Source organism: Gadus morhua, chromosome 4 (assembly GCF_902167405.1).
Source record: "Gadus morhua chromosome 4, gadMor3.0, whole genome shotgun sequence".
NCBI lineage: Eukaryota > Metazoa > Chordata > Actinopteri > Gadiformes > Gadidae > Gadus > Gadus morhua.
In genome coordinates this window covers 23324519-23342546 of record NC_044051.1, presented here as the reverse complement: position 1 = coordinate 23342546, position 18028 = coordinate 23324519, and positions in this window count along the sequence as shown.

Below are 18028 nucleotides of genomic sequence, written 5' to 3'. Positions count from 1 at the left end.
TGGCATAGGCCACGCCCATTTCCGTCTATAATTTTTTTTCGCAAAATTGCGAAAACCGCAAAACTGTTTTTTCCCTACTCCTCCCACATTTCTTGACCAATCGACACCAAACTTTGCACACGACATCTTCAGACGCACACGCAAAGAATGCACGAAACACTTTTTTGATCCGTCCTTCGATAACGAAACGGTAGCGTTTTGAATATTGGTTTATTAGCTAAATTAGACGTGGAATATCAAAAATCCAAAGAAATCCAAAATTACACGTCGGATCGAATCCAAGTTTTACACACATGTTGGTGCTAACCTTAATGTCGTTCGATAAAAATTTCGGAAAATTTCGCCATTAGGGGGCGCAATAAACGAGGAAATTGTATATCTTCTACAAAATTTCGCCGCGAAAACGCTACACTAACTTCTCGCTACTCCTCCCACATTTCTTGACCAATTCAGACAAGACTTTGCACACGGCATCTTCATTCGCATACGCAATGAAATTATTGAACTTTACTTTGATCCGACCTTCGACGAAGAAACTGTAGCGTTTTGAATATTTGTTTATAAGCTAAATTAGACGTGGAATATCAAAAATCCAAAAAATACCAAAATTAGACATCGGATCAAGTCCAAATTTTTCACACATGTCGATGCTCCACTTAATGGCGTTCGATAAAAAATTCGGAAATTTTCGCCTATAAGGGGGCGGAATAAACGAGGAATTTGTATATCTTCTAATTGGCCAAAGGAATGTTCTTCAAACTCAAGGGAAACCATCAAGGGGCAATCCCGAGCCTATATAGAAAATATGGCCAAGAATTATTAATGTGGGCGGGAGTTATTTGGCAAAGGATAATTCTCTTTGGAAAATTTCGCCACAAGGCGGCGCCAAAAAACGACGACAATGTCTATCTCCTATTTGGCCATGGAATGTTCTGAAAACGCGTTTTGGGCTATAACTCCCACACTGAAGCTCCCACAGTCAAAACCTTTATATCCACATGTTGTTCACGGTAGCGTTTTGAATACTTGCTTCGCGTTGTGCCGGCGAAATGCACATTTCTTGTCGCGTTGTGCCGGCGAAATGCACACTTCTTGGACCCCTGCATAACTGCTTGCAGTTCTAGTTATTCTTCCCGCCTTGAAAGTGTGTCCACAGCCCAAACCGTAAATGGTGCACACGCGCCAATTGCATCACTAGATCCAGGTCCGTGAACACTACGCAGACGACAAAATCCAGACACGCCGGCCACTAGGTGGCGCTATACCAAGGACAGACGCGTTTGGGGCTATAACTCCCACACCGAATCTCCCACATTCAAAAACTTGTACGCACTTATTCACTGGAGTCTGCCGCATCTTTTGGCATAGGCCACGCCCATTTGCGTCAATAATTTTTTTTCGCAAAATCGCGAAAACCGCAAAACTGTATTTTCGCTACTCCTCCCACAATTCTTGACCAATTGACACAAAACTTTGCACACGGCATCTTCAGACGCACACGCAAAGAAATGATAGACAGTTTTTTTATCCGACCTTCGACGACGAAACGGTATCGTTTTTAATATTTGTTTATTAGCTAAATTAGACGTGAAATATCAAAAATCCAAAGAAATCCAAAATTAGACATCGGATCGAGTCCAAATTTTACACACATGTTGGTGTTAACCTTAATGTCGTTCAATAAAAAATTCGGGAAATTTCGCCATTAGGGGGCGCAATAAACGAGGAAATTGTACATCTTCTACAAAATTTCGCCGCGAAAACGCTACACTGACTTCTCGCTACTCCTACCACAGTCAATCCACAGGTTCAGGGTAGCGTTTTGAACACATGCTTCGCGTCGTGCCGGCGAAACGCACATTTCTTGTCGCGTTGTGCCGGCGAAACGCACACTTCTTGGACCCCTGCATAACTGCTTGCAGTTCTAGTTATTCTTACCCCCCTAAAAGTGGGCCCACACCCCAAACCGTAAATGGTGCCGACACGCAAATTGCATGACTAGGTCCAGATCTGTTCGGACTAAGCAGACGACAAAATCCAGACCTGCCGGCCACTAGGTGGCGCTATAACAAGAAAATCGCGTTTGGGGCTATAACTCCCACACCGAACCTCCCACATTCAAAACCTTGAACACACAGATTCACTGGAGTCTGATGCATCTTTTGGCATAGGCCACGCCCATTTGCGTCTATAATTTTTTTTCGCAAAATTGCGAAAAACGCAAAACTGTTTTTTCCCTACTCCGCCCACATTTCTTGACCAATCGAAACCAACTTTGCACACGACATCTTCAGACGCACACGCAAAGGAATCGTAAGACAGTTTTTTGATCCGACCTTCGACGACGAAACGGTAGCGTTTTGAGTATTGGTTTATGAGCTAAATTAGACGTGGAAAATCAAAAATCCATAGAAATCCAGAATTAGACATCGGAACGAGTCCAAATTTTAGACACATGTTGGTGCTAACCTTAATGTCGTTCGATAAAAAATCCGGAATTTTTCGCCATTAGGGGGCGCAATAAACGAGGAAATTGTATATCTTTTAATTGGCCCAAGGAATGTTCTTCAAACCCGAGGGAAACCATCAAGGGGCAATCCCGAGTCTATATAGAAAATATGGCCAAGAAATATTAATGTGGGCGGGAGTTATTTGAAAAAGGAAAATTGTCTTTGGAAAATTTCGCCACAGGGCGGCGCCAAAAAACGACGACATTGTCTATCTCCTATTTGGCCAATGGAATGTTCTGAAAACGAGTTTTAGGCTATAACTCCCACACCGAAGCTCCCACAGTCAAAACCTTTATATCCACATGTTGTTCACGGTAGCGTTTTGAATACTTGCTTCGCGTTGTGCCGGCGAAACGCACATTTCTTGTCACGTTGTGCCGGCGAAATGCACACTTCTTGGACCCCTGCATAACTGCTTGCAGTTCTAGTTATTTTTTCCTTTGGCTCAAAACAAAGAAGCAGTAGCCTGACTTCTATGTTCAAATTACATTTGTTCAAAGCAGTCGTTTAATTGCACTATAGGCTCTTTTTTTGTATCGTCCTGTTTTGATCAGTATATGCCAATGTTGTTATCAATAAAAAATAATTTGCACAAGGCAAGCCGATACACTTCACCATGTTGATAAGAGAATTAAAACTAGAACTGCAAGCAGTTATGCAGGGGTCCAAGAAGTGTGCATTTCGCCGGCACAACGCGACAAGAAATGTGCGTTTCGCCGGCACAACGCGAAGCATGTGTTCAAAACGCTACCCTGAACCTGTGGATACAAAGGATTTGACTGTGGTAGGAGTAGCGAGAAGTCAGTGTAGCGTTTTCGCGGCTAAATTTTGTAGAAGATATACAATTTCCTCGTTTATGGCGCCCCCAAATTTTTATCGTACGACAATAAGGTTAGCACCAACATGTGTGTACAATTTGGACTCGTTCCGATGTCTAATTTTGGATTTCTTTGGATTTTTGATTTTCCACGTCTAATTTAGCTCATAAACCAATATTCAAAACGCTACCGTTTCGTCGTCGAAGGTCGCATCAAAAAAGTGTCTCACGATTCCTTTGCGTGTGCGTCTGAAGATGTCGTGTGAAAAGTTTGGTGTTGATCGGGCGAGAATTGTGGGAGGAGTAGCGAAAAAACAGTTTTGCGGTTTTCGCGATTTAGCGAAAAATATTCATAGACGCAAATGGGCGTGGCCTAGGCCAAAAGATGCAGCAGACTCCAGTGCATCTGTGTGTACAAGTTTTTGGACTCTGGGAGGTTCGGTGTGGGAGTTATAGCCCCAAAAACGACGACATTGTCTATCTCCTATTTGGCCAATGGAATGTTCTGAAAACGAGTTTTAGGCTATAACTCCCACACCGAAGCTCCCACAGTCAAAACCTTTATATCCACATGTTGTTCACGGTAGCGTTTTGAATACTTGCTTCGCGTTGTGCCGGCGAAACGCACATTTCTTGTCACGTTGTGCCGGCGAAATGCACACTTCTTGGACCCCTGCATAACTGCTTGCAGTTCTAGTTATTTTTTCCTTTGGCTCAAAACAAAGAAGCAGTAGCCTGACTTCTATGTTCAAATTACATTTGTTCAAAGCAGTCGTTTAATTGCACTATAGGCTCTTTTTTTGTATCGTCCTGTTTTGATCAGTATATGCCAATGTTGTTATCAATAAAAAATAATTTGCACAAGGCAAGCCGATACACTTCACCATGTTGATAAGAGAATTAAAACTAGAACTGCAAGCAGTTATGCAGGGGTCCAAGAAGTGTGCATTTCGCCGGCACAACGCGACAAGAAATGTGCGTTTCGCCGGCACAACGCGAAGCATGTGTTCAAAACGCTACCCTGAACCTGTGGATACAAAGGATTTGACTGTGGTAGGAGTAGCGAGAAGTCAGTGTAGCGTTTTCGCGGCTAAATTTTGTAGAAGATATACAATTTCCTCGTTTATGGCGCCCCCAAATTTTTATCGTACGACAATAAGGTTAGCACCAACATGTGTGTACAATTTGGACTCGTTCCGATGTCTAATTTTGGATTTCTTTGGATTTTTGATTTTCCACGTCTAATTTAGCTCATAAACCAATATTCAAAACGCTACCGTTTCGTCGTCGAAGGTCGCATCAAAAAAGTGTCTCACGATTCCTTTGCGTGTGCGTCTGAAGATGTCGTGTGAAAAGTTTGGTGTTGATCGGGCGAGAATTGTGGGAGGAGTAGCGAAAAAACAGTTTTGCGGTTTTCGCGATTTAGCGAAAAATATTCATAGACGCAAATGGGCGTGGCCTAGGCCAAAAGATGCAGCAGACTCCAGTGCATCTGTGTGTACAAGTTTTTGGACTCTGGGAGGTTCGGTGTGGGAGTTATAGCCCCAAAAACGACGACATTGTCTATCTCCTATTTGGCCAATGGAATGTTCTGAAAACGAGTTTTAGGCTATAACTCCCACACCGAAGCTCCCACAGTCAAAACCTTTATATCCACATGTTGTTCACGGTAGCGTTTTGAATACTTGCTTCGCGTTGTGCCGGCGAAACGCACATTTCTTGTCACGTTGTGCCGGCGAAATGCACACTTCTTGGACCCCTGCATAACTGCTTGCAGTTCTAGTTATTTTTTCCTTTGGCTCAAAACAAAGAAGCAGTAGCCTGACTTCTATGTTCAAATTACATTTGTTCAAAGCAGTCGTTTAATTGCACTATAGGCTCTTTTTTTGTATCGTCCTGTTTTGATCAGTATATGCCAATGTTGTTATCAATAAAAAATAATTTGCACAAGGCAAGCCGATACACTTCACCATGTTGATAAGAGAATTAAAACTAGAACTGCAAGCAGTTATGCAGGGGTCCAAGAAGTGTGCATTTCGCCGGCACAACGCGACAAGAAATGTGCGTTTCGCCGGCACAACGCGAAGCATGTGTTCAAAACGCTACCCTGAACCTGTGGATACAAAGGATTTGACTGTGGTAGGAGTAGCGAGAAGTCAGTGTAGCGTTTTCGCGGCTAAATTTTGTAGAAGATATACAATTTCCTCGTTTATGGCGCCCCCAAATTTTTATCGTACGACAATAAGGTTAGCACCAACATGTGTGTACAATTTGGACTCGTTCCGATGTCTAATTTTGGATTTCTTTGGATTTTTGATTTTCCACGTGTAATTTAGCTCATAAACCAATATTCAAAACGCTACCGTTTCGTCGTCGAAGGTCGCATCAAAAAAGTGTCTCACGATTCCTTTGCGTGTGCGTCTGAAGATGTCGTGTGAAAAGTTTGGTGTTGATCGGGCGAGAATTGTGGGAGGAGTAGCGAAAAAACAGTTTTGCGGTTTTCGCGATTTAGCGAAAAATATTCATAGACGCAAATGGGCGTGGCCTAGGCCAAAAGATGCAGCAGACTCCAGTGCATCTGTGTGTACAAGTTTTTGGACTCTGGGAGGTTCGGTGTGGGAGTTATAGCCCCAAACGCGTATTCCTTGGTATAGCGCCACCTAGTGACCGGCGTGTCTGGATTTTGTCGTCTGAATAGTCTTCACGGACCTGGATCTAGTCATGCAATTGGCATGTCGGCACCATTTACGGTCTGGGCTGTGGTACCACTTTCTTGGTAGGAAGTATAATAATAGGAAAAATCCTTACAAAAACAATAGGGATCCAACCTGTTGGCTTGGACCCCTAATGAGAATCAAGGGATATTCAGCATAGAAAAATTATTTGTGATTAATCGCGATTAATGTGAGTTGACTATGACATTAATGCGATTAATCACGATTAAATATTTTAATCGCTTGACAGCTCTAATTTTTATATATATATATTTTTGAATAAAAATCGATTCATCGAAAAATAATCGACAGAATAATCGATTATTAAAATAATCGTTAGTTGCAGCCCTAGTCACTCACTACGTTCTTGTGAAGCAACGCAAGAGTCAACGGTCCCGTTGTTCTGTTTATGTTGTTGGAACTGACTGCACAGTAGGCTATCAGTCATGTATTCTAGAGAATAAATACGCCAAAGGCTAAAGAGAATTTATCGATCTGCTTATTCTTCACCACACAAGAGAAGAGGAGTAACCGCTCCATCTAAGCTTAACACCCAAGTAGTCTTTCTTAATTGTGAAGTCTGGATTTTATTTTCTGACGGTGTATATTGCATGCTTAATAACCAGCAATTTATGATTTCATTTCGATTCAAATAATATGTTTCTGGAATTGGTATCCATTATCTCATCTCATCTCATCTCATCGTCATCCGCTTATCCGGGGTCGGGTTGCGGGGGGAGCAGCTCAAGCAGGGGGCCCTAGACTTCCTTTCCCGGGCCACATTGACCAGCTCGGGGGGATCCCGAGGCGTTCCCAGGCCAGTGTTGAGATATAATCTCTCCACCTAGTCCTGGGTCTTCCCCGAGGTCTCCTCCCCACTGGACAATCCTGAAACACCTCCCAAGGGAGGCGCCCAGTGGGCATCCTTACCAGATGCCCGAACCACCTCAGCTGACTCCTTTCTAAGTAAAGGAGCAGCGGTTCTAATCCGAGTTCCTCACGGATGGCTGAGCTTCTCACCCTATCCCTAAGGGAGACGCCAGCCACCCTTCTGAGAAAACTCATCTCTGCCGCTTGTTCCCGCGATCTCGTCCCTCGTCATCACCCAACCCTCATGACCATAGGTGAGGATAGGAACGAAGATCGACCGGTAGAGCGAGAGCTTTGCCTTGTGGCTCAGCTCTCTTTTCGTAACAACGGTGCGGTAAAGCGAACGCAATACCGCCCCCGTATGAAGGTATTATTGTAGCAAAAGTCTTTAGCACCTGTAACTGCAGAATTTGAATGCGTACACTCAAGTCCCAGTAAATTTAAAGTCGTATATATTTATTTTGCAAGTGTACTCTAAAGTCACAAATGTGTAACAGTACATTTGTAGTCGTAAATATTTTTTATACCATTGTAAACACAAAATAGGGTCTACGACAGGGGTACTCAAGTAGAAATGATGAGGGGCCACAAAAAAAAAATTCAGTGACTCAAGGGGCCGGTCGGTATACGTGTGACTGAGGCCGATATATGCTCAGTTTTAGACGTAACGCGTAAGCACGTAAGATACATAACCCCCCCTTGCGCGGTAAAATATCCCCCTTACTTGCTTAAGTGCGTCGGCCAAAATTCCTGACAATGCGACTGAAACACACCCTACGCAGCTCGCAAAGACTGTGATTGGCCAGCTAACCACATCCTTTCAGGAGTCTCACATTTCCGGTTTTACAGCATAATAGCGCCATTTTTAAAAGGCCGTGACAGAAGCGAATGAAGAATTTTGAAGAAGGAGAAGAAGAAAACACAAGAACGAATTATGATAATTATAAATATAAACAAGCCAGCGATTTCCACTTCCACGCCCACAGATTCGTTCGTTGCTCCCCCTACTGTTCTGGCGGAGAATCCCCTTGCAACACGCGCAATCCTTAAGGAACCTTAAAGGAACCGTAAATCAAAACTTGTCTAAAACAAGTCCCTTGTGTAAATTACGTGCTTACGTCTCTGCGTCTAAAACGACCCTAAATCGGCCTTGACTGCTGCTGAGATGGACTGTCTGCCTCGAGTTTGGGAGGGCTGGAGCGGTCTGTGGGCTGGAGTGCTATCTGTTTATCGTTGCAACCCCCAGCCTCGTATTGAGATCGCGGCGCGCGGTTTCAAAATAAGAGCGCCCAACACGATTTTTTTTTTTTTTTTTTTTTTTTAATAATTAAAAAAACTTTTCAAAACAGCTCGAGGGCCATTAATAGACACCCCGCGGGCCACAAAAGGCCCGCGGGCCGCTACTTGAGTATGACTGGTCTACGAGTACGCAAATCTGTGTTACAGGTGCACAAATCCTTTTGCTACAATTATTGCAGCGCAGTAGGTGCAAAACACATTCGCACACCCGTGTTTCATAATCTGAGAACATGCCCAAAAGGTGTGCATTCGTAAACCCAAATTTGAACTAATGCATCAGAAGATGCACATCTGTGAAAACTTTCCTCACAAATAAAATGATAAAGAACGCTATGTTAATTCAGCATTTTAATGAGCGAGCACAAATCCATTTTACAACTGCTCGAATCTGCTCCTGCAAGTCTCAGTTGTGGGTTTTTTTGCAGGTTGTTTTGCACCACGTCTAGGTGGTAAATGTGCAGCAAAAGTATTCATATCCGTAGATGCCAGAGCGTCCGTGGGCGGGACAAAATAGTCCCGCCCATAATTTCCTAATCCAATGAAAATCGCCGGCAGGGATGCATTTCTCAAATTACACTGGGACCAGTGACGGCTGGTGGTGATTTTGGGTGGGTGGGCTAAAGAATGCATTACATTTATCGATACTTCACAGGGCTCCAGACGCCATGAGGTCACCTTTATATCTCTGTTCATAACTTTCATATAATGTGAATGATTTTTAAACAAAAATAAGGTGTAGAGAAAGGCATGTCTTTATTTGAAGCACAATTATAAATAAAAAGAAAAATAAGGTGTTTAAAGTGCTTCACTGAGCTGAAATTGAACATTTCGAACTACACCATTCAGCAAAATAAAACTTTTTTTGTGCTTAAAGTAGGCCTATTACACAATTAAAATGTTGACTGGTCTCCCTTTGCGCAAAATGCAACTGTATACGATCACACTCTTTGGTAGTCGCCGTTTCCGACGTCCGCAGCTGTCTTTTGCTTTAAGGTGTCGCCCATTAGGCCTACTGCAATGAATTGTGCACATGCCATCTCATTGCTATACGTCGGGTTGATGTTTAATCCATTTCTCTTCATGAGAATAATTTCGGATTTAAATTGAGAATGGCAACTCCTCTTTGGCAATGTTGTATGCAACATTAAATGAGATCATTTCCGATTCCTTAGAGAACCTTATTGTTACTGCCTGTCGCTGAAATGCAGCTTGGAGAGGGGCCACTATCTCTACACACTTGTCACGTCATGTTGGGTTATTTAGACAGCTTTTTTAATGTTTTGATACGAAACGTAGATGACCCGCTTACAAATGCACTATTACCGGCCATATTCTGACCGCACTCCTGACAGTAAATCTGTACATAGTTTGGTTGATGTGTCCCCAATCTTTTCACTTGCAATTTTTCCTCCAAAGACATTAAAGAAAACCGATTAGAAAGTAAATAATCCACTTTGTTCATTTTCATGCTAACGCCCGCCATACTGCACTTGCGCTTCTGTGCTGTGATTAGTCGAGGTCACTATACTGTAGCTACTGTGCTAGGTCAGCCTTTGGGCTAATATAATTTAGCCCAAATGGGAAGCATATGAAGGGTGCGTGTCAGGGCACCTGTCAATCAAACGTCAATGGAAGCTTACGCTACTGCGCTTGGGCTAAATGAAATTAGCCCAAATGGGGGCGTGTCACGACACCTGTCAATCGCAATATAATGGGCGATTACGCTACTGTGCTTGGGCTGAATGACTTTAGCCCGAATGGGAAGCATATGAAGGGGGCGTGTCACCATACCTGTCATTCAAAATTGAATGGAAGCTCACGCTACTCTGCTTGCTCTGAATACATTTAGCCCATTCACAGGAAAAAAACGAAGATATATATATACTGGGTTTTTCTGTCACTTTTCGGTGCTGTTGCTCCTTTAGGTTCTACCAAAATTTAAAACAAAATGTTCTAAGTTTTTAATAATATTTTTTTCATTTTTACTGTAAAAGGGAGGTAGGGCTTAGCCCTGTTAGCCCATTTATACCAGCCGTCCCTGACTGGGACCCACCGCGTGCCAGCCATGGAGCTATAAAGATCGCAGCAGCGCGGGTACGTTTCTTTCTGGAGAAGTGAAGAGGGCGTCCTACTGAACGGAGGTGGGTATCCTACACTATGTTAAATGAAATGACTTAGTTCAAGTGAATTCTCCCCAAAGTATTGCATTAACATTTCTGAATTTATGTTATGGCGACCATTAAAATACATTGAAGGACATTTGCGGCATGTTAATTAAATACTTTGGGGTGAATTCACTTGAACTAAGTCATTTCATTTAACATAATGTAGGATACCCACCTCCGTTCAGTAGGAGGCCCTCTTCACTTCTCCAGAAAGAAACGTATCCCGTGCTGAGTATGCTGCGATCTTTATAGCTCCATGGCTGGCACGCGGTGGGTCCCAGTGTAATTTGAGAAATGCATCCCTGCCGGCGATTTTCATTGGATTAGGAAATAATGGGCGGGACTATGTCATCTACGGATACGAATACTTTTGCTACACATTTACCACCTAGACGTGGTGCAAAACAACCTGCAAAAAAACCCACAGCTGAGACTTGCAGGAGCAGATTCGAGCAGTTGTAAAATGGTTTTGTGCTCGCTCATTAAAATGCTGAATTAACTAGCGTTCACAGATGTGCAACTTCTGATGCATTAGTTCAAATTTGGGTTTACGAATGCACACCTTTTGGGCATCTTCTCAGATTATGAAACACGGGTGTGCGAATGTGTTTTGCACCAACTGCGCTGCAATAATTGTAGCAAAAGGATTTGTGCACCTGTAACACAGATTTGCCCGTAACTTCCTATTTTGTGTTTACAATGGTATAAAAAATATTTACGACTACAAATGTACTGTTACACATTTGTGACTTTAGAGTAGGCCTACACTTGCAAAATAAATATATACAACTTCAAATTTACTGTGACTTTAGTGTACGCATTCAAATTCTGCAGTTACAGGTGCTAAAGACTTTTGCTACAATAATACCTTCATAGATTTCATACCAACAACTCTGATAAAGAAGACAATACGGAGGAAAAGAGGATCGAGAGGAGGAATTAGGAACAGGATAGGAGACGAGGAAGTAAGCTCGTTGCCAGGGCGGCGCGTGCAGTTGCAGCGGCCCCTCTTGAGATCTGTGAGATTGAGATTGAATGTTTGAGTGTGAGACGTCCTACGAACATAGTTTATGACAGGGAAACAATATTAAACATTAGGACATTGCAAGCGAGTAACATCACTGGCATTCGCTGGCATCTGGACATACTACGCAAACACAGGATAGGCCTACTAACAGACACTGTGCCCGCAACTGCCCGGAGGAGGAAGCAGCAGAGACGGGGTGGACGTAAACAAAGTAACTGAACAGCTTCTTTCAGCTCCTACCCTCCAAGAAGCGCTATCGCAGCTTAAGATGCTCCAGCACCAGGCTGCAGAACAGTTTCCTGCCTCAAGCTGTCAGGATGCTCAATGCACCAGCGTCCCAGATCTTCTCACTGGACTTTATTTATTATTTATTTATTTATTCATCATTGGGACGTTTGTTTGAAATGTATGTGTACTTGATCTTGATCCGTGAGAAACGCCTTCTCGTTTTGTTATTCAATCAACAAAATGACAATAAATTTGATTTGATTTTGATTTGATTTGAAGTGGCAAAAACGTTTGAAAAGTGGCACAGGTCTTTAGGCTTGATTATTTACATTAACATGTTGAATCTATAAAAAGCAATACGGCACAAAATATTTCTGAAAACTAATATAACTTCATTTGAATGTGCCTACTGCTCTGCCATTTTCAAAAACCCGCCCAGTGAACGCAGAGGATTGTGGGTAGTTTTGGCTCGTCTAGGATGCAGCGATGCATCCTTGAAAAATCTCGGAATTCTCAAAAACAAAGGATGCAAAAATGGCGCGGCTTTCGAGTGTCCTCAACATTGAAACAGTGCTTGTCGGCGTTCTATGACGTAGCGTCCTTAAAAGGGCGGCCGTTGAGCATGCTTCCTTGACATTGGGAAACAGCCCATGCCTATTTTGAAGGAGCAGAACGGAAGTGTCTGCGTGTGGGTCGCTGTTTTGACTGTGTGTTGGGAGCTCGAAAAAATAAAGTGGATCGCCCCGTTTAGAGAATGGAGTTAATAGATTCTTCTTTTATGTATTACCCAAATAGAGGCAATAATAAAACACTCGGTTACAAAATCATAATTTATATCTACGACTTAACAGGTTCACATTTCCTACTTGGGTTGCCGCTCTTTTTGCGTTATGTAGAAGCCCAATGGCGCCATCCAGTGGACAGTTTCTACTATCAAAAAGTTATATTGGGCAAGTGATTAAATACAACGTAGACCTAATGGAGGTTGGATTGCCAGGCCCAACGTTACCAATGCTGTACCAGTACCAGGCACGCGCGCGTTACCTAGGACCATCGGACCTAGGACCATCCACTGTTCAACAGGCCCACCCAAAACTTTTCTTGAAAAAAAAACCATCCTGAAATGCTTTATTTTTGCAATGCAGTAATCTTTGTTGATATTGGTTCTTGATCCGATATGCGTTAAAGGGCTGCTATCTTCATGGACGACCGTGAAATCGCGGTAGGCTATATTAGTTATTATCTCGTAGTAGCCTAGGCTACAATTGAATCCATCTTCTTTGTATAATAATAAGACAAGCTCAGTCTGTTGCTAATGATATCGAAATATTGTTGAAAACTTAAAACAATTAAACCGAATTCTGAAATAGTCGGCCTCATGTTCACAGCTCTCCACAACCTAGCCCCCAGTTACCTCTGCGACCTCCTCCAAGAATACACTCCCTCCCGCTCCCTCCCGCTCCCTCTGCTCAACCTCTGCTGGACTACTACGTATCCCCACATCACGACTCATTACAATGGGTGCCCGGTCATTCAGCTGTTCAGCACCCAGGCTGTGGAACTCCCTCCCCCCACACATAGTCAGACACCATTACAACCTTCAAGTCACAACTCAAAACTCACCTGTTCAAACTCGCACACAACGTCTAACAGATCACTGTCTTGATTGTTTGTTTTGTTTTATTTATTTATGAATTAATTAATTAATTATTATTATTTTTCTACAATGTCTTGTTTGTAAACGATTTATGATAACTTTATGCTCTGTAAGGTGACCTTGGGTGTCTTGAAAGGCGCCCTTTAAAGGCACCCAGTGCAACTTTCGTCTTTTTTACACGTAGTATATTTCAATAACTCCCTACCATTACATATCGACATTCAAGGAGCGAAGATGAGACGTCGTTGTGTGGTGAGAACTGATAGAAAATCGTAAACAAAAACAATGGGCGCCTTCTTCTTTATTTATTGTAACCTACAAAAAATAACCCAGGATTCCAGTCGGCAAGCCTCTGAGTTTTTTCCGAACACGTGACGTCGCTATTTGGGAGCGCATGGTTTTATCTACAAGATGGCGGATCTAAATTGTTCAGCGACGATGGCGAAGCCGAATAGAAAGCGTGGTCGACCTCGTCTTTTCACGACACCAGAGAAAAAAAAGAAGTTTTATAAGATGCTTGGGCGTCGTGTGTTCTTGGGCGACACATTTGTCGAATGGAGGAATTTAAAAGAGAAGCTCGGGATGAACAGGGACAGCGAACTTGCGCGTGTGCTGTTGGACAGGTTTGTAATTACTGAAAACTGTATTCAATTACAGGCATGTAAGTACTAATAAAACAAAACTAACTAAAGAAACGAATGTATGGTTTATGAACAGTTTTCAGGCGACAGGTCAGCCCACCGCCATCAACAGTGTTCCAAGGTCGTCCAGTCCACAGGCCCCATGGCAGCCCCCGCGTTTTGACGATGTGTCCAGTGTGAGTGGACACTCAGAAAGTGGTACAGCTTTGTAAGTAATAAGTGCTGCATTCAATGTTGTATTTGTAACAATGCTTTAGCCTAGGTTTATGATGAAATTGTTGCTGATTTAGGATTCCTTACCAATTGCAAACATTAATCAGATACAATAGTACATTATAATATGATGCACATGTAGATCATGCATAGAGCATGCATGTGGTCCTTTTTTCTGAAATCACTTGTACCATACAGCATCTCCCAACCTCTCGTCAATGACCCTGGAAATGAAAAGGAGAGCAATGTGCTGGAAAACACCCAGTAAGTGGATAGCATCTTTTACTTCTCCTGTTACTGTTATTATCATGATATATAAAGTATTTGGCACAGTCAGAGATGAGCTTTGGAGATTTTGATTTTAACTTACTAGTAATAACAACATCTGTGTTGCAGGGAAGACTTGACAATATCATGCATAGAGCCAGAGCTGCAGTCTGTAGAGAGCAGGTACTATCTCTTTCTTTTTGAAGATGACATAATATCAGTATACTAGTATTTTACTATAAAGTCTAACCATAACCATAACACAATCTGTTTTCTTGCAGGGAAGACTTGACAATATCATGCATAGAGCCAGAGCTGCAGTCTGTAGAGAGCAGGTACTATCTCTTTCTTTTTGAAGATGACATAATATCAGTATACTAGTATTTTACTATAAAGTCTAACCATAACCATAACACAATCTGTTTTCTTGCAGGGAAGACTTGCCATTGTCATGGTTAGAGCCAGAGCTGCAGTCTGTAGAGAGCAGGTACTATTTCTTTCTTTTTGAAGATGACATAATATCAGTATACTAGTATTTTACTATAAAGTCTAACCATAATCATAACACAATCTGTTTTCTTGCAGGGAAGACTTGACATTGTCATGCATAGAGCCAGAGCTGCAGTCTGTAGAGAGCAGGTACTATTTCTTTCTTTTTGAAGATGACATAATATCAGTATACTAGTATTTTACTATAAAGTCTAACCATAACCATAACACAATCTGTTTTCTTGCAGGGAAGACTTGACATTGTCATGCATAGAGCCAGAGCTGCAGTCTGTAGAGAGCAGGTACTATTTATTTCTTTTTGAAGATGACATAATATCAGTATACTAGTATTTTACTATAAAGTCATGTCTGACATCTATTTTCAGATTTAATTGTTCACATAACACAATCTGTTGTCTTGCAGGGAAGACTTGTCAATATCAGGCATAGAGCCAGAGCTGCAGTCTGTAGAGAGCAGGTACTATTTCTTTCTTTTTGAAGATGACATAATATCAGTATACTAGTATTTTACTATAAAGTCATGTCTGACATCTATTTTCAGATTTAATTGTTCACATAACACAATCTGTTTTCTAATAGCATTATTGTTTGTGTATTAGAGCATGCAGACATTTCTTAATCATCACAAATAAGACCATAATGTTTGTAATTGTCAAAGAAAAATGTTGAAAAAAAATATGTGGTCCTTTTTTTCTAAAATCAGTTGTACCATGCAGCATCTCCCATCTTCTCGTTAATGACCCTGACAATGAAAAGGAGATCAATGCGCTGGAAAACACCCAGTAAGTGGATAGCATCTTTTACTTCTCCTGTTACTGTTATTGTTATTATCATGATGTATAAAGTATTTTGCATGGTCTGTTATCAACATTTGCTTTATGCCATGTTTTGATTCAGATGTAGATACTTGAATCAAACACACAGGCTCACTTTGATCATTTGACATTATTGCTTTCCAGGATTTCGACTGTCGACTTTGACTTTGAGGATGAGGAGTGGACAGAGGATGAGGAGGAATACACTGACAACGTAGTGAAAGACCCTGACTTTACAATCAAGTAAGGTTCTTTTGTGCCTGTGTGTGAAGTAGATTATAGTATTCTTTCATGAGAAATAGGGTTGAATGTTTCAGATATGATGACTAAATGCAACAGAACTCAGCCTGTACTTAAAATCAAAAGGTAATTAAGATAATTTGCCTTGATCAATTTTCTTTCCAACATATCTTATCTCCGGTATATTCCAGGACTACATCCACCCTTTTGGGTAGGGATGTGGAAACATATGGAGTCATCACACCTGGGGAGGAGGTGTTTGATCATGACATGCAGGGAGGAGAGGAGGATGATGATGACAACATCGAGTTTCCGGATGAGGTCAAGGTCAACCACTCTAGAGACATCAAGGATGAGCAGTGTTTCATCGTTTACAAAAAAAACCTGCTGCAACTCGTCACCTTTCTGCTGCACCTTCCAGAAGAGATGAAGAGCAGAGAGCCAGAATGCACAAGTACCGTACGCCTTGGCCCTGACCCAGTGACCAAATCTGTTGGCAGCGGAATGGTCCTTAAATGGGTAGGCCACACTTTTTGTCAGTCAATGAACAACTTGCTTTTTATGTTCAATTGTTATGTCTAACTGGTTTTGCTGCACCTGCATTACTTTTTCCCATTATTAGAAAGCCGAATTTACAACCTCTTATCTATACCTGTTTTGTTTACTCTTTTTCTGCAGTACTGCAGTGATGGACACCTTCTCTGGAGGTGGTGCAGTCAGCCCACATTCAAATATGGTTTGCAGGGGGTGGATTTCATGCTGTCTTCCAGTATATTGTTGTCAGGCAACAATTACAGCAAGATAAGCCTAATGTTCAAGTTCATGAACTTAGGTTGTGTGTGCGACTCAACTTTTCGCAAGATCCAGTTGCAGTACTGTGTGCCGGTAATCGACAGATTCTGGAAAAGACAACTGAATGCCCTCATTCCCGAGATGAAGAGGCGGAACAGTGTTGTTCTGCTTGGTATGTAAAGAAGTCCAGAATTATGTTATTTTCCTTGTGCATGACTGTGGACAAGATGTTGTAATAGAAGGTAAAACTGTTACATGTCAAAAAGTGGCAATGAAGATTGGAATGATTCCTTTTTTTGTCCATGCCATTTTTTAAGGATAACTATTGTAATAATGTATTGCCTGATATTTGTATTTTGTTTTATTAATGGGAGAAATTAAGTATACCTAAAAGATGCGTAACCATTAATCTCTGTCTGTTTAGAATTATCTTTTGCCATTATTCAAATACATGTAATTCAAAGTCTTTAAATTGTTGCCTTAACATATTTAATTTCTTGCATGATTGATACACAGGAGACGGAAGGATGGATTCCCCTGGCCATTCTGCACAATACTGCACTTACACTGTCATGGATGAAAAGACAAGAGCCATCGTCGCCCTCGAAGTTGTTGATAAGAGGGAAACAGACAGAAAGTCTGCAATAATGGAGAAGAAGGGCTTCGAAAAAGCGATGGACTCTCTGCTTGAAGCAGATGTGCCGGTCAAAGAGGTGTGCACTGACGCACACCCACAGATTGGTTCACTGATGAGTAAGTGCAGTGAAACTGTAGAATGTGAACCAAATTACCCAGGACATTTCTTGATATGGTGCAATACAGATTTCTATTGACTGTCCCATTTCATTGAATATCTAAAATTAGAAGAATTCAACCTGTCAATCTAAAGTGTAGGAATTATGTTTCTTAGGAATCTTAGGATGTCAACCTTAAAAAATTCCAAAAGATCAGAAATGATTCAAAGGGAACATTATTTTTATTTCTCATAAACAGACGCTGACAAGGGGAAGTATGGCAGGAAGGACATCTTCCATTCACTGGATGTCTGGCACGGAGCAAAAAACCTGATGAAAAAACTATTGGCAGTAAGTATACATCACAAGAATATCATACATCATTCATAGTTTTAATACCTAGCAGACAGACATAGACACTTCTTCATTATAGCAATCTAAGCAGCCTTTACATGCTTAAAATGTTGAAAGGGCAAATACGTGATACCTATAGCAAGAAAGACAGCTATCCTTAAAATGGCTATTCTGA